Genomic DNA, 19,013 nt, shown 5'->3' on the forward strand with positions numbered 1-19,013 from the left:
AATGTGGCTGTGTTACCTAATTTTTTTCTAAAGCTTAGTGATTCTTATAGATTAACTAATGTCATAGGTTTTAGGCCAGGGAGTTTCTCATCCCTGATTTTTGAGAAAGCTACCGATGATGGGTCTCAGACATAAAGCACTTAACTGAAGCACTTTGTACTGAATTTTCTTCTTTAGAAAATGCCCCAATTCTATTTATAAACCACCATTTATAGGAGTGTTTCTCTTGCTGTCAGTGTCAGCCACTATTTAATTAAGGAGTATTAACAGTCTAGACAAGAAGGAAAGAGGAATGATCAAACAGGCTTAGCTGCTAGGATGTGGTTCAATACTTGGCTTTTAGTGAAAAGATTTTTGCTATTAGATAAAAATTAGAGGTGAAATTTCAGTTAATCCACTTTCACTTTTAATATGGGAAGATTATTTCATGGTATAGAAGAAAGACAACTACAGAGCCTTTATTTGTAATTCTAGGGAAATAGAGAAGATGAAAAAAAGACTTCCTCCATTATGAATGACTATATTTGCAACTGAAAGAGTATCAATATGTCTGATATCAATTATACCAAACATAAGATTATTATAAAATTTTTATGTAGAAAAAATGTTTAATTTAGAGAGAAAATTTTATATTGTTTTTAGATTATAAAAAATCATTCCTCAAAAGCTGAGTTGTACCATTTGTACAAGCTAAGATTATATCAAAGCTGCAAGTTAGTCAAATTTTTTTTGGCATGATATAGTCAAATTACAACTTTAATCAATTTGGTAAAAAATCTTTATTAAAATTGAACTAATTTTCTAAAAACCTGTTAATTCACATGTATGTATAAAAATAGCTTGAGAATATCTTTTCTATATTCTTAATTAAGAAATAAACAATCCCACACACTCCCTGCAAGTACCTAGGTTGACAGGCGTTGAAAGATCCCTGGCTTTTCCTTGTTCCTTTGATGCCACCTGTGGTATCTAGATGTTGATAGTTGTTGGGGGAGTGTGGGGGGTGCACACCTCTGATGCAGGCCCTCGTGGCACCTTGTTGATAAGCAGAGTCTCAGCTACTCATTTTGGTTTGATCGGTATTAGATGGAACATCTTATCCCACACTCGTGATAGCTACAACTATGACTTCTCACCTTTTTACTCTTAATCAAAGACCTTTTTTTCCCAGAAGCAATCTGGGGAAGCAGATATCACTCCCCTTATTCTTCCTACAACATCTGAACCATCTGAAGAAATGTGACAGTCACCAAGACGCCTTTTTAGTCTTAGGTTGGTGAATCCCTTGCTCCAGAAATGTGGACACATTTGTGATGTCTCACTCTTCTATACTTTGCTTGATGATGACTACATACTGCCCTCTCCTTGGGCACTTGAGGCCATCTGATGGATCTGGAATGACAGCTGTCTTTGATCTTGGCCTTGGGGGAGCTTCACTTATGAATAGTGGCCATGCGCCTCTTATGCCTCATTCTGTTAGTGCTGGGGTATCCCATCTTTCACTCTCTGATGGAGTGGCAGTGATGTCTGTCTCCTCTTCTCTGAATCAAATGGGCATCACTTACAGTATGTGCCGTAGGCCTGTGGATGGATGCCAAGGTGTCGTATGTATTTTTTGTTATAAGCATTAATTGGACTGACAGGATCTATTTGGACTCTTTCCTTCTCATCTAAGAGATATATTTACATGCATGCATGGGAACATTGATGATAAGCATCCTCCAGATTCTAGGCATGATTTCAGGAATCTGGGCACAGCTCTGCCTCTGATATGGGGCCTGGTGCACCTTCTGTCTGATACCCTCCTAGGCATTTCGCCTGAGAGAGTTAGTGATCTCTTCTTGATTCAGGACTTAAATGTGCTTTGACATACTAATAACTTTTACTTTACTAAATTTGCCATTTCAGTAGGGTTTTCTTTTTTTTTTCTTCCTTAAGAGATAGGGTCTCACTCTGTTGCCTAGGCTAGACTGCAGTGGCATAATCATAGCTCACTGCAGCCTCAAATTCCTGGGCTCAAGCAATCTTCTTGCTTCAGCCTCCCAAGTAGCTGGGACTACAGACATTCAGCAGATCTTTATCTTCCTATGTTGCCCCAGTATTTTACATTTTTGAGTCAAAGAGGAATAGATTCTTTAAAAATTCTGCCAGGAATTCAGATTGCTTTTTTTAAATAGTAGTCTTGTACGGCTCTTATAATGTACAATGCAAGAATGGTGGTATGTTTTAGGATTAGATAATGTATCTTAATGATTTTATATGTCATGAAAAAAATCTGTAAAATCAACATAAAAAAGCTAGCTTTACTTCTTTTTTTAAAGTCTCATGTATTAGTCATATTGAACTTTATTAGATAGATGTCTACCAGGCTTGGTGCTGTAAGCTCATGATCTTCAAATGCAGAACTTTAATGCACCACTAAATTAATATACTGGTACACTCTGCAGGCAAAGGCATTACATTTTTAACAGTGCAATTGACTGCATGTGGTTCAATCTTCAAACATATTGCTTATGAAAAATTGCAAAAGACACATTTTGGTATGGGATATTTGTCACTGGTTTCTAAAATGCTAAGATAGAAGGATCTACTTTCTTTTTTGAAACCCACTATACAAGAGGATTTACTTAGCCCGGAAAACAGTGAAGAGGGTAATAAGAAAATACAAAAAATTAACAGACTAACTTATGCCCAAGGTCCTTGCTAGCTAATTTATGACATTTGGGGTGTAAGAGATGATGATAATTACAATGGTAAAGAAAAAAATTACACCTTATGGGATGCTTGAAATCTCTGTGCCTTTCTACTACCTTGAAAATTTTTTTAACATTTTGTAAAAATGATGAAATGGGCCAAGTTACTATAATCAACATAGACATTCATATGCTTTATTTATGTACAAGAAGAATACTTAAGGGTAAAGTGGGGAGTTCTATATAGAGTTTGAAAAAAAATCTTAAAATTGTGTTAATCTCTTTTTAAGTACAAAATTTATCGTGTAAATTCTGACAACACTACTTGTGATGTTTTAGGTTTATTAAATGTGTCATGGGTTTCACAAAGGTAAGAAACATTGGAAAAAGCAGGTATTGAATAAGAACATTGAAAGCGTGACTCCAATCACTATACTACTAATGTGTTGCGATAACAGACTTGCCAAATTCCATATTTCAAGACTCTGACATTATAACAAATATTGGCAGGGCTTCTAGGTAGAATTAAGGGCTCAGTATGTGTGCAAATTTAGGGCCTTAGTATTATGAGCAAAGAACTTTATTAAAAAGAATGAAGGCTATTTTACAATTCTACTAGGACTGTTCTCGATTAGCAGAATATAGTCTGCCAATTTGAGAAACTCCATTCAAACCAGGAAATCCCCTAAAGGTACCTCCCTAAATGTGTATATTAAACAAATGTGTTAAAAATATTATAGTTTACTTCTCAAATCATGTAAGCCCAGGAGAGACCAGGTTTTGACCTCTCTATTATACCTGTATATTTAGCATAGTACATAGTGGACTTAAATATTTATTGAATGAATAAATATCTGAGTTAAAAGAACAACACAAAGACTGAGAATGACTTTGGTATCTATAAAAAAAAATATCTGACCTGAAACTGGATGTTGCTCTGCAAACATCCATCCAGGCCCTGGGTCTAGATCTCAGATAACTCACCCAGACAGCCAGAACACACACAAACCCACACTCCTTTGGTGTTGATTCTCCTTAAGCTCCCTGGTCAAGAGTCTCTGAGGGACTTCAAAAGAGATCCTTTTCCTAGAACTCAGCATTTCCTGAACTGGGTATTACTGATTGAAGCATGCCAAGCCCAGGTTTTCCAGATCTCATTTAATATTGCTTCTAGACCACCTCACGTGGGGGTGTCCAGAAGCACAACCCAAGGGCTAGACCCTTCCCTTCCCATTCTCCCCTTTTCATCTGTCTCCCTACCTTTGAGATCATAGGCAACTTCAGAATACCTTTGACCCTGAAAGTACCGCACTGGGTTTCTGATGCCATTTTAGCACGACACTAATGTGAAAGTCGTGGCTCTTTCTAGCTGGATATCAAGGTGTTTCCTCACTAGATGTAAAAAGCACTTTCTAAGAGGCTCACTGGTTTTACTACTGGTGGAAACATCCCATTAAATTTTCTTATCAGGCCATAAGGAAAAGAGAAATTCATTATGTGAAGAGGGACAAGGTAAAGTTTTACTATATAATCGATCAATGGTAATACACCCTGTTTCTCTTATCAGGTAAACTGCCCCTCAAGTATTTTATAAGGAACAAGGAGATTTCTGGAATCCTAACAAATCATCCTAAAAATATGCACACTTTGACATACCATTAATCCTAACATTTATCATGCCTTATGGTTAAACATTTATAAGGTTAAATTCTCCTTTAACTCTCTTAAGCCTGTAAACTTCTAGTATGAATAACAGGTAGGTTTACTATGGGTTTAGACAGCTCTGTGGAGTAATTATATAGTGCTTAGGTCAACGTCTTGCACTCTTCAAACTTTGCAATTCCAGATTTGAAGAAATTTGCAACATGATTGACATAGTAGCTGGTCCTTAGATCAAAGAAAAAGACAGAATGCTGGATTCAAGTCTGTCCTAGGGAGCTGTGCGAGCTTAGGCAAGTCACGTATTCTTTCTAGGCCTGAGTTTACATGTGCGACATAAAAAGTTTGTGTGAGGTGATTTCTTAAGTCTCTATCTTCTAGTCCACAGGTCTGAGAGATTCCACTTTCACAGCCTGGGTTTATGTCATCCAGAGCTCAAAATAAAGGGATGCAGTTTCTTGATTTTTCCCTTTACTGTACAGCTTAAAATTACATTTTAATTCCATAAACGCTATTCCCACGAATTCCCTTACCTTCATTCTATTATTGACTATTTCCTGCATTTCTTCTGTCAAGTTCTATATCCTTTTAACTAAAGGAACAATGAATTCTAAATAGAAGATCATTTTAGGTTTCAATAATAACAAAGTGGTAAGAAACTGAATCTACAAATGGGCAATGGCATGGCCATATAAAAAATGGAATTCTCACCCATAAACTGCAAAAACTTGCCCAGGAAACCAACCTCTGATCTGTAACAACCAGCCCAGGAAAGGAGCCTACTATAAGTCTGACTTGTAGGGACTCAGACGACTATTATCAATTCATAAAACCAAACAATTTCTATAATAATTGGCTCTACATGGCCAGCACTCGATTAATAACTGACAGCTTCCCTAATTTCTGGTCCCCCTTCCAACTGTAAGACCAAGCAGAGAAAGCCGAATGTGCTCCGTTAACAGAATGGATGCGCACTTCCCTTTAGCTGCCTCCAGCCTTGCCAGGCTGCGACAGCCTGGATCAGGCACACCTCAAGTCTTCCCTTTTTTCCACTATGAAGCTTTCCCACCCCTCTTCCTGCCTTTGCGTCCCTGCCAAAATGAGTCTTCCCTCTGCAACTCTGTATCAGTACACTGCTTATTCTCTTTTGGTTGGTCTCCATTTATGTCCACAGTGGGAATACAAAAACATACAGAGAAAGCACTTTTCAACTAGACCCCCAAGTGGGGCACTCTTTCTATATTTCCCTGGTTGGTTATTATTTTTAAGTTCTTGGTAGCAACTATTTAAAAACTTACACACTAAAACCTCCTACCCTGCCACATCCCTAACACCTATCTACTTTGAGCACATGACTTGACTCCCTCTTCTCAGGGAAAACCAGCCCAAGAAGAACTCCTTTGGCATCTTATCCGCACTCACTCCAGATCTATAGCCTCACCCATTCCGTGCCTCCTTTCCTCTGTTACAAAAGAGAAGCAGCCATCGCTTCTGTCCGGGGCTCTGCATCCCGCTGTCCCTGCCTTCTCGCAGCTTTGATCCACAGATTATTTGTCGTTCTCTCCTGTATCATCAGACTCTTCTCATCATCGCATTTCTTTCTACGAACACTTAGATATGTTCAAGCCTCTTCCATCTAAACTCTTCCACTCCCTCCGCCTTTCAGTTATCAAACTTTCTCTTCCCCACTGCAGAGCCCAAACACTGGAATTACTTGTCTATTCCTCAGTTCATTCCCTAATACAGCCTGCTGCAATGCAGGTTCCACCTCTATCACACCAGTAAAACTGTACTAAGATCACCAGTGACTTCATTTTCCCTAATACAAGGTGTGTTCTCAGTGCCTAGTGTGACTGACATGTAGTAGAATCTCATTTTTCTGGTTTTTGTAATTTTAAAAATAGATCTGCATTGGCATATAGCTTTACTTGAATTAAGTTATATAATCTTCACAACCACCTGATGAAGTAGGTATCATCACTGACATTCTGATTTTAGACATCGGGGCTCACAGAGGTTAAATCTCCCTCTGCAGAACACACACCTATCCTTCCTGCCTCCGAAGTAATAACAGTCTAGATAGGGGAATACCCTAAAAAATCCTTAGCAGATTTCCTGGCACATAAAAAAAGAGCTCTACATATATATATATATAGAGTATTATTTCTCTACCACCTAAAACAGTGTCTGGCACATGGAATGTACTCAATAAATATTGCCCGATGAAATGTGTCCAGAGAGGTCATAACAGTGATGCTCAGATAATTATTTTTGTATGGAGCTGTGGCCTGCTGGGGCTTTAAAAGGAAGTAGGGGCGTTTTTCCTAAACCTGGAGGCCTCTGAATAGCTTTACCTGGTCACACAGACTTTAGGAAAGACTAAGAAAAAAACCTTTTTATTTTTTTCTTTCTCCAAAACATTCACTCATCCACTTCTGAAAAGGCAAAATTATAGGCAATGTTACTTGGTAATCCCTATCATCTTTTTCAGAAAAGGATTTGCCTTTATCTCATTATAGCAAATATTAGTTTGTAGGTGTAAATTGAGGGGGAGAGCAGTACGGTCTTTTTGTCCTATTATGTATGTGTATAAATATTGAAATTCATGAGATTTAAATTTGAAAATCTACTCTAGGAAAATAAAGTGTAATTATAGAGTTGAATAGAACAAAAGGGGAAATAAGAGCATAGATGTACTGATTTACAGTCTTGCCTTTGCTCCCCCTGGAATCGATTTATGGTGGAGAGCGGGGGCTAAAGACAGCTGGCAGAACAATAGGCTGTTAACACAAATTATATGGAAAGGAACTCCCTTCAAATTTCAAAGGAGCCTTTGGAACTGAGCCAGAGGAGAAAACTGAAGTGAGAGATACTGTATTTATGTTACACTGTAACGGCACTCATGTGGTTTTCTAAGCCTTCAACAATCTTTACTAAAATAAAAGCATTAGTATCTATTTGTCACTATGTCTAAATATTGCTAAATGCATAGGAAAATCCCCAGAAGGCAGTTGTCAGTCTGCTAAGATGTCCTGACAAGCTTGCTTACCGCCTGGGAGATGTCTTTCCTAGTGTGAGAACAAATAGGTATGACAAGATGCGTGGACACTGTTACTTCAATGGTGTTCCCCTTAAGGTAAGAAAATGATACTGGAACCCGGGGGCAAAAGAGACTCTAGGGAGCAGACAGACAGTTCACTAGGTACAGACTTAGCTGGGTTTCTGGCTTGAAGTGGAATACAGGTAGAATGTTTGGCAAGAAACCTGTAAATTAAAGAAGCTTACAAAGCAGATTTGGAGGGGAAAGAAAAATCAGTCGCCCAGATGACCTATCAAAAGCAGGTAGTACAGACGGGTGTGCTGTCTTCCTGGATGCCGTAGGGAGGGCAGGAGGATGTTCTGCAATTCTCGTGAGAGCTGACTGGGAGCGCTCCCAGGGATTAGGTCCCACATACCAACAGAGAGCATGTTAGAAAGAATCCTAAACAACAGAATTCTACATTTTATCGTAACAGCCTAAATATTACTATTTTATAGTCATAATTCTGAGGATGGGCTCACCACTGGAAAATAGAAACGGAAGGGTTTCCTTTACTTAAATGAATACTTTAAAAAGATGGGAAAATAGAAAAACTAAAAATTGGGAAGATTGCAAAGCCAAAATGTGCTAAATTCAATAAAAAAAGGGGGCCTCAAAGCTATGTTTCGAGCAAAGGAGTTGATTTCTGTTGGGAGAAGATGATGTGACATCAACTACTCCACTCCTACTTGGCTTTCATATTCTTCATCAGAGACAACGATCTTGTGTGCTGTACACAGGAAATTGAGCTCGAGGCATAGGATGACATTAAAATTCTGTTTGCTGGACTCAGATCACTGAAAAGAATTTCCAAGCCAGGCACAGCAGCTCATGCCTATAGTCCCAGTTCTTTGGGAGGCTGAGGCAGGAGGATTGCTTGAGCCCAAGAGTTTGAGGTTGCTGTGAGCTATGATGACACCACTGCACTCGAGCCTGGGCAACAGAGCGCAACCCTGTCTCAAAAAAAGAAAAGGGGGGGAGGTTGTGGAGCAAGGTGGCCAAATAAAAACCGCCAGCAATGTCCCTCTGTGCTAACCACAAACTCAACAACTATACAAGCAAGGAAGCACATTCAAGAGAACCAAAAATCAGGTGAGCAATCATACTACCTGGTTTTAACATTATATCAAGGAGAGAGGCACTGAAGAGGACAGAAAAGACAATTTCACATTGCTTATGCCACCCCTCCCCATGTAACAATCCTAAATATATATGCACCCAACACTGGAGCACCCAGATATATAAAGCAAATGTTAATAGAGCTAAAGAGAGAGACAGACCTTATTATGATAATCCCTGGAAACCTCAACACTCCACTTTCAGCATTGGACAGATCATTCAGAAAGAAAACCAACAATAAAAACCCTCCTGGACTTAATCTGTACTACAGACAAAATGGACCTAACAGATATTTACAGAGCACTTCATTCAGCAGCTGTGGAATACATATTCTTCTCCTGAGCCAAAGGATCATTCTCAAGGATAGACTGTATTTTAGGCCACAAGACAAGTCTTCAAGAATTCAAAAAAATTGAAATCATACCAACTATTTTCTCTGACCACAATAGAATAAAACTAGAAATTGACAACAAGAGGAACATTGGAAAATATACAAACACATGGAAATTAAACACTATGCTCCTGAATGACAAGAGGGTCAATGAAGACATTAAGAAGGAAATTATAATAAAAAATTCTTCAAAACAAATGAAAACACAACATATCAAAACCTATGGGATACAGAAAAAGCAATAATAAGAGGAAACTTTACGGCAATAAGTGCCTACATCAAAAAAGTAGAAAAGCTTCAAATAACCTAATGATGCATCTTGAGAAACTAGAAAATAAGAGCAAAGCAAACCCAAAATAAGAAGAAAAGAAATATAAAGATCAGAGCAGAAATAAATGAAATTGAAACAAAAAAATCCCCATGAGATCAATAAAATTAATACACTTTAGCCAAACTAAGACAAAAAGAAAGAAGACCCAAATAAACAAAATCAGAGACAAACAGGGACAATACAGTGGATGCTGCAGAAATCCAAAGGATTATTAGAGACGACTATGAGCAACTCTATGCCAATAAATTGGAAAACCTAAAAGAAATGGATAAATTCCTAGACACATACAACCTACCAAGATTGAACCAAGAAGAAATCCAAAACTTGAACATACCAATAATACATAATGAGAGAAAGAAACAATAATAAAAAGTCTCCCATCAAAGAAAAGCCCAGCACCCTATGGTTATACTGCTGAATTCTATCAAGCATTCAAAGAAGAACTAATACCAATCCTGCTTAAACTATTCCAAAACAAAAACAAAAACAAAACCAAAACACACACACACACACACAAAAAAAAAAAAACCACGCAGGAGGAGGGAATACTCTCCAACTCATTCTAGGAGGACTGTATCACCCTGATAACAAAACCAAAGACAACAAAAGAAGAAAATTATAGGCCAATATTTCTGATGAACACAGAAGCAAAAGTCCTCAATGAAATATTAGCAAACCAAATTCAACAACACATTTAAAAGATTATTCATCATGATAAAGTGGGATTCATTGCAGGGATACAAGGATGGTTCAACATACACCAATCAATGTGAAACATCATAGCAACAAAATGAAGGACGAAATCTATATGATTGTTTCAATTGATGCTGAAAAAGCATTTGATAAAATTCAACATTCTGTCATTATAAAAAACTCTGAAAAAACTGGGTATGGAAGGAACTTCCTCAACATGATAAAAGCCATATATGACGGACCCACAGCTAGAATCATACTGAATGGGGGAAAAACTGAAAGCGTTTCCTCTAAGAGCTGGAACAAGACAAGGATGCCCACTTCCACCACTGTTACTCAACATAGTACTGGAAGTTCTAGCTAGAGCAATCAGACAAGGGAAAGAAATAAGGGGCATCCAAATTGGAAAGGAAGAAGTCAAATTGTCCTTGTTTGCAGATGATATTATCTTATATCTAGAGAAACTTAAAACAGAATCCACAAAAAAACTATTGGAACTGATAAGCAAATTCAGTAAAGCTACAGGATACAAAATCAATGTACAAAAATCAGTAGCATTTCTAAGCCAGTAGTAAACAATCTGAAAAAGAAACCAAGGAAAGTAATCCCATTTGCAATAGCTACAAATAAAATAGCTAGGAATAAGTTTAACCAAAGAAGTGAAAGATCTCTATAAAGAAAACTACAAAACATTGATGAAAGAAGTTGAAGAGGACACAAAAAATGGAAAGATATTCATGCTCATGGATTGGAAGAATCAATACTGTTAAAATGTCCATACTGCCCAAAGCTATCTAAGATTCAGTACAATTCCCATGAAAATACCAATGACATTCTTCACAGAAATAGAAAAAATAATGCTAAAATTTATATGCAATCAAAAGACCCTGAATAGCTGAAGCCATCCTTAACAAAAAACCCAAATTGGAGGAATCACATTACCTAACTTCAAATTATACTACAGAGCTGTAGTAACCAAACAGCATCATACTGGCATAAAAACAGACACATAGACCACTTAAACATAATAGAGAACCCAGAAATAAATCCACACATCTATAGTTAACTTATCTTTGACAAAAGTGCTAAGAACATAGAGTGGGGAAAAGACAGTCTCTTCAATAAGTGGTGCTGGGAAAACTGGATATCCATATGCAAAGAATGAAACTAGGCCCTTATCTCTTGCCCTATACAAAAGTCAAATAAAAATGGATTGAAGACTTAAGTATAAGACCTGAAATTATTAAATTACTAGAATAAAATGAGAAAATGCTTCGAGACACTGGTCTGGACAAGGACTTCTTGAATAGTACCCTCAAAGCAGAGACAACCAAAGCAAAAATGGACAAATGGGATCACATCAAGCTAAAAAACTTCTGCACAGCAAAGAAAACAATCAACAAAGTGAAGAGAACCCACAGAATAGGAGAAAATATTGGTAAACTACCCATTTGACAAGGAATTAATAATTAGAATATATAAGGAGCTCCAAAAACTCAACAGGAAAAAATCAAATAATCCAATTAAGAAAATGGGCAAAAGATTTGAATAGACATTTCTCAAAAGACAACATACAAATGGCCAACAGGTATACAAAAAAAATGCTCAACATCATTAGTCATTAGAGAAATGCAAATCAAAACTACCAGGAGATATTATCTTACTCCAGTTAAAATGGCTTTTATCCAAAAGACAGGCAATGACGAATGCTGGTCGGGATGTGAAGAAAGGGGAACCTTTTTACACTGTTACTAGGAATGTAAATTAGTGAAACCACTATGGAGAACGGTATGGATCATTCTCAAGGATCCTCAAAAAACTAAAAATAGAACTATCATATGACCTAGCAATCCCATTGCTGGGTATATATCCAAAGGAGGGGAATTAAGTAAATTGATAAGGTATCTGCACTCACATGTTTATTGCAGTAGTATTCACAATAGCCAAGATTTACAGTCAACCTAAGTGTTCATCAACAGACGAATGGCTAAAGAAATTGCAGTAAATATACACAATAGAATATTACATAGCCACAAAAAGAATGAAATCCTTCCATTTGCAACAACATGGATGGAACTGGAGAACATTATGTTAAATGATATAAACCAAGTACAGAAAGACAAATCTTGCATGTTCTCAGTCATATGTGGGAGCTAACAATTGATCTCATGGAGACAGAGTAGAATGATATTTACCAGAGGCTAGGAAGGGTACATGGGGGTGGAGGGGCATGATAAAGTAGGGATAGCTAATGGATACAGAAATATAGTTAGATAGGTAGATAAAATGAACAATATTTGATAGCACAGTAACTATAGTCAACCATAAGTTAAGGTATTCTTTAAATTAACTAACAGAGAATTAGAATGTTCCTAAAACAAAGGAATTACAAATGCCTGAGGTGATGGATACTTTAGTTACCCTGATTTGATTAAATCACATTGTATGCCTATATCAAAACATCACATGTACCCTATAAAGATATATAATTATGAATCCATATTTATTAAAAATAAAAAATTAATGAAAAGAATATCCAGCCATCACTGTTAAGTGATGGTTTGCTTTTCAGAAACCATAATTTTATTTTTGTATATTGTCATGAATAACATGGTGAAGTGTGGTCCAAATGATTATACAGACATTAATTTAGAGATGTTCACTACCTTTCTCACCTTTCTCAAAGAGTATTGATGAGTGGCTCTTTGGAAAGGCCTTGAATGTTGCAAGATTCTGTCCTTGGACTGTCTTGTTCAACTTTGTATCATCAGCTTGGAATAACACCTGTAAAGTTAATCTGATCTGTGGATGACAAAATACTGGGAAAAAGAAACTAAACAAAGAATCAAGATGACAGTGATTCCAAAAAATTAAATTTACAAGCCAAAAGTGATGGAAAATTATAAAGTTTAATAGGATGAATGTTGTGGTAGGTGTTTTATATCTCAATAAAGCTGTTATTAAAAAACAACAGGAAGATGTCTAATTGCAAGATGTAAAACCTCATATTTTAGTTAAAAACAAACATACTGGATATAGAAAGCTTAAGGGTAAAGGTCTTAGGACTGGAGTAGACTATAAGCTCAGTAATGGCCACCCCCACCCGCCAGACCCTTAGCATCAGACATAATTCTGTCACAGAGTAAAGCATAATAAATATTTGTTAAATATGCTGCTTAAAAATAACACAACAAAAGAAAAACCAAAAACCTACAATAATCTTTTTTTTTTTTTTTTTTTTTTTTTTTTTTTTGTTGAGACAGAGTCTCACTTTGTTGCCCAGGCTAGAGTGAGTGCCGTGGCGTCAGCTTAGCTCACAGCAACCTCAAACTCCTGGGCTTAAGCGATCCTACTGCCTCAGCCTCCCGAGTAGCTGGGACTACAGGCATGCGCCACTATGCCCGGCTAATTTTTTCTATATAGATTTTTAGGTGTCCATATAATGTCTTTCTATTTTTAGTAGAGACGGGGTCTCGCTCAGGCTGGTCTCGAACTCCTGACCTTGAGCAATCCACCCGCCTCGGCCTCCCAGAGTGCTAGGATTACAGGCGTGAGCCACCGCGCCCGGCCCAATAATCTTAAACTATTAACACAAGAGATTAAAAATAAGTGTTTCTTTTCTAATTAAATCTGGCATATATAGAGAAAAAGATGAATAAACACCAAAATATTGACAGTAGTTGTCTTTGGATTAGAAGATTATGGGGAATTATGACCTCCTTATTTTATATTTTTGTATATTTTCCTTGTGTTCTGGTTTTGCAGGATGGAAGAAATAATATCCTCTGCTACCCATCACCCTTCAAGGTTGTTTGGATGACACTGAGTACATTGAAACATTGAGCTGCTTGGAAAAAAGTTATATGTGCTACTTTGAGTTATTTATATTTTCATATATTTTTATGTATATGTATTTTCTAGCCACCTAAACTGTAGATACCCTGATTGCAGAAATGTTATTTTATTACCTTGTCCATAGTCTGATGCTAAAGAGAACAGCAAATTTAACCACCATCTTTTGCAAACAGTATTATAACTGAACTGGAGAAAAGATTAGCATCGTATCCATATAGTTGCTCTAATGTCATCCTGATGTGATATACTTTCTTCAAGAAGAGGTACTTGACTCAAACTAAAAAAAAAAAAAAAAAAGTTAACATTATGACTCAAAGTTTAGGCTAGATGCCAATTCTGAGGTCTTCTTTCTTTTACTTCTTTGTAGTGAGAAAAATACACTCAGAGCATTAACTTTTTTTTTTTTTTTTTTTAGTGCATGTGATTGTAATTGATCTGATGTTACCCCTATACCCCTGATGGAGGACTGTCACCTCAAGTTCTACTTCACAGGAGGGTTTTGCCACTCTCTCGATCAAATACAACAGTCATTAGAGCAATAACAGAGAAGAAAAACAAGGGCTACCTGCTTAGATAGGGCAGTTGCCACAACGCAGTGGGAAAAAATCCTAACATCTTTGTGTATGGACAAACTTAGAAGGGAGTTGGCTATTTAGCTCCCATAGTTTCAGGGAGTTCTGGGCCAGACTACCTAGATAGAGCATATTCCCTGAGGCCTCAGGAATTAGTATTGGTAAGCGCTTAGATTTCTGGCACTGGCCTTGAAATCAACCCAGAAGTTAGCCTGTCTAGCCTTGAATGCCCTGTGTAAGTTTGTGGGCTTGACTAGAATGGCATTAAAAATCATCACAAAATAAAGCAAACCTACAACCAAGCAATCAACTCGACCTCTCATTCCAAGCCATATTTCAGGTTTCTGTTTTTTCATACTTGAAGACCTGCAGCTGGAAGAACTTTTGGGAGAAGCAAAGGTGACTCCAATGCAAGGTGAACCAAACCTCTCCCAGATTAATGTCACCATCAGAAATTTTTTAGCTAAACAAATTTGATAGTTTGTGATATGTGCACAAATTGGCTTAGATTATCTTGACAAGTCCGGTTAGCCTATCCAACCAAATAAGCTCAGAGAAAGGAACCTAATGAGTCAAAATAGAGAATTCAAATCAGGTTGCGTGCATAGGCATAGACACAATGCATTCATCTTAGCCAAAATGACCTAAGGCTCATGGAAAATATTCTTAATTATGTAGTGCTGAAGATATGAAATACTTAGAATATGGTTTGAGATTTAAAAACAAAATAAATACCAATTTGTGGTACGTGGAGTTGCAGAAAGGTATTAATGGATGAATGTGAATAACTATAAATGAGTTTAAGAGAGTAAATGTACCCTAAAATTCTTTAAAATAATTTGCTTATCCAAATAGTTTAAATGACCTATTGTTTATCCTTCTATAGAAATCCTTTTCCTTTAGATAATACAAGGTTTAATGAATAATCACACATTCCAAATTAGTGACATTTAATTTAAAGAATTGATCATACCACCTTCAGATATAATAATCATAAATATTACAGCCCCTGTGACTTACTCTAGATGAGAATGTAACTCTTTACAATTATGATACATTCTTTCTGAATCTTCTGAATGTGAGGATTGGCACCAAAGTCTAGCATAAGAAACTGACCTTCTCCCCAAGTTTTTTCTTGCCTCTGGCTATTCTAGTCTTCCCTTAATACCTACTACTCCCCTTAAAGCAATTATTATTTACAATGTGCCACTTACTCTGCTTTCTGTAAAAAAAAAAAAAAAAAAAAGAAGTATATTCTTGGATATTCAAACACAGGGAGAAACGATGTTCCATCAATCGACTTGTAAACTTTTCCCCATTAAAGTAGAATTCCACAGAGTACATTCACATGTTAACACTAATATTTAGGATTAAGTGACATTGTCTTTCAAGAGACAAGATTGCTGGGCTAGAAAGAACCAGATAAAGGGTTTGAATTCTAGACTGTTAAGCAATAGAGATCCACTGCATAATTTTTTTTTTCTCTGAGGAGTGATTGACTTAAACAGTATGTTAGGAATATTTGACAAATATGACAGAGCATACCGAAGTTTTTTGCATTGAACATACAATGTGCTGTTGCTCTGATAAGATGATAACTATTAATCCTTTGTTAGTGAAAACCCAGGCTGTAAATTATTTTTCTGAAAGTACTAAACTATGTTGATTGATGCAGTCAACTGCCCACATGAGAAACCAATACCTTGGAAATGTCTAGGTCGTGCTAATGGCTCAGTCTGAGAGCTCTTGATTAGTAAAGCACTGACCTCAGTTCTTGTGCTAAGACAGCTGAATTCATTCATTTCTTCAATAAATATTTAAGTACCTACAGCGATAAGTGAAATTTCACAAAAAAGAATGAAAATAACGAAGAGGTTTCTACAACTTGATCATTTTTTGAGTATAAAAATTAGAGGATGGAGATGTAGAGGCTCAAAGCTATACTATGTGTTGCCAGGTTGAGATTTCTGATGCATGAATTATTGAAGAACTAGAATTTCTTCAAAATTCACTTAAATAATAACATTATCTTACTATCTATAGTAGAGGCTTTCTTGGGTATAACAATGTATACAGTTTTGCAGTTTTCTTTGTGAGCAGAGTGTACTTCTCTGCCCCTTGATGTGGGCTTGGCCATGTGATTGTTTGGACGGTGTGCCAGGTCAGAGGCCGGGCCTTAAGAGACTTTGCATGTTTCTACTTGCTGTCTGTAGTGTCTTCCACTGCCTTGAGAAGAATAAACTAGTCCCAAATCCAAAGACAGACATAAGGAGCATGGCCAGTCAGATGCATACAGGTCTATTTTAAGAGGCAGAGCGGCGACACACTAGGTGCTGGGTACCCCAGTCCAGCTTTATGTAGATGAGCCAAATCGTACCTGAGCTGCAGCTGCAGTCAGGTAAATGACTGTTACTTTAAACCACTGAGTTTTGAGGTGGTATGAAATGCAGTGGCATCTCTGTAGCAATAGCTAATTGATACAGTGGCAAAACAGGGATTAGAACTGAAGCTTGCAGGCTCTTATTTGAATGCAGATTTTATCTACCACTTTTTCTTCTGTTACAGTTGGCATGACACTGTCACATGTAGAACTTATTCTTTCTATTTTCATGCCCTTTCCAAAGCCTTTTTTAGTAACTTGTAGTTCTTGGTTTATCTACCTTGCCTTCCTCTTGTCTTTCCTAACATTTTTGTTAGCTTGTATGTATTTTCCAATGCTTTGGAACCAATTTTTCCACTTTCCTGACATTTTGTTTTCTTTTCCTGGAAACCTGACTCTTTCAAATAATGGCCTCTTTCTCTAACATTTCTTTCCACTTCAAAATCCTTACAGAGTATGGATTAAAAAAATGCTAATTAACAATCATTCTTATTGTTAAATATTAATATAATTCTTCGTTTAGTCTTGCCCAAACCAGATGGTGACAATTTAAGGTACACCTCCAGAGGCTTGCTCTGCTTTTTTTATTTTTAAAGCGAAGTTCATACATCAGAATGCATAGATGAGAAATGCAAAGTTAGAAACATATCCCATGAAATGCTTTGGACACTCTGACAGCTGCAATTTATCAACATAAATTACTGTGCTTAGCTGCAAAGCTTTTGTCACAAGAAGACAGGGCACTTCCTAAATTGCTTGCTGCTCTCTTTAATAATAATCTTAGTTTTTAAAATCCAGATATCCCAGGATAAAAGACATCTTGATGCATACAGAAATAGAAAAATTCAGATTTTACGTACATCACTGGGACACACTATTCTATTCATTTTTAGAGTCTTTTTCTGCTGTGTCTAGATGTGGCAATAGATTACTTAGGCAAGAAAATGTGGGCAGGAGAGGAAGCTTAGCGGTAAACAAGTCAGTCTGTCTGCTGTCTCACTTTCCTTTTAATCAAAGAAAAGACCTAACAGAATTCACTGTCATCATCTTAGTGGTGGCTTCTAACAGCATTGGGTAGGGAGAATCCTTTTATCTCTAGCATTACACCAACAAATTGATTTTAAAATGCATGCATTTAACATGTATTCCTAAAGCTGTTATCATTTGGTAAACAGTATGACTAAGTGTCTTTAACTACTTTAGATACTTTAATTTTTCTCATCTAAAAAAGAAAGTATCAATCTGCATATTAGAGATATCTGAGATTTTCTACCACACAAATTTTTGTACGTACTCACAAAGTCTAATTTTGGGGGTATATGGTTGAATTCCAGTAGACTTTTCTCATATAGTACATGAGTTGAAACATAGTCCCTGGTCCCTTGAACTCCAAAGCCCTTGCTCACTCTACTGTACACGCTGCCCTTACAGAAAGTACCTGTCCATATGGTCCCCATGTTTAGAAAACCAGTTTTAACACTGCTATCCATAATGCCAATTTCCTGAGTTGCTTTCCTCCAGTGTTGTAAGAACAGGAACTTCTGGTTTAGCCATTATAAATCAGGCTCATTAGGAATCAATAATTTGCATATTTGCTAAGCTCCCTGCCCTTGTGGTCTTGTGCTACTATCAAAAGAGGGTTGGAAAGACAAGACCAAAGTTATCTACGTTCTCTCTTTTTGAATACTTGTAAATTCATTCTCCGACAGATGCACTGCAACCCCTAGCTTTAGTGCAACAGGCCACCAGTAAGGTCATCTGGGGTACACAGAATAACAGCTGCCCAAAGATGTCCACCTCCTAATCCCAAGAACCCAAAAATATACGTTACATGGTACATGGAGAATTAAGGTTGCAGATAGAATTGTTTCCTAATCAGCTGACCTTAAAATAGGGAGAATATCCTGGATTATCCAGGTGGACCAAAGGTAATCAGAGGAGTCTTTAAAGTGGATAAAGGAGGTTAGAGTGATGTACTGTGAGAAAGACTTGGCCCAACATTTCTGGTGTGGGAGATATGAAAAAGGGCCAAAAGCCAAGAGTGTGGGAGGCCCTTAGAGGCTGAAAATGCTAGAAATACTCTCCCCTACCTCCCCCAGGAAGGATCACACTGCAGACACCTTGTTTTTGCCCAGTGAGACCCATTGAAGACATCTGAACTACAGAACTACATGATGAAAAATTTGTGTTTTTTTAAGCCACTAAGTTTGTGATAATTTGTTATAACAGCCATAGGAAACT

General features: G+C 37.0%; 1 protein-coding gene across 3 annotated transcripts in view; it reads right to left on the reverse strand.

Annotated features, from left to right (window-relative positions):
- TPK1 (thiamin pyrophosphokinase 1) overlaps nucleotides 1-19,013 on the reverse strand; it is a 330,950-nt gene that overhangs the window by 10,485 nt on the left and 301,452 nt on the right. The window lies entirely within an intron of this gene.

This window comes from Eulemur rufifrons, chromosome 29 (genome assembly GCF_041146395.1).
Source record: "Eulemur rufifrons isolate Redbay chromosome 29, OSU_ERuf_1, whole genome shotgun sequence".
In the NCBI taxonomy this organism is placed as follows: domain Eukaryota; kingdom Metazoa; phylum Chordata; class Mammalia; order Primates; family Lemuridae; genus Eulemur; species Eulemur rufifrons.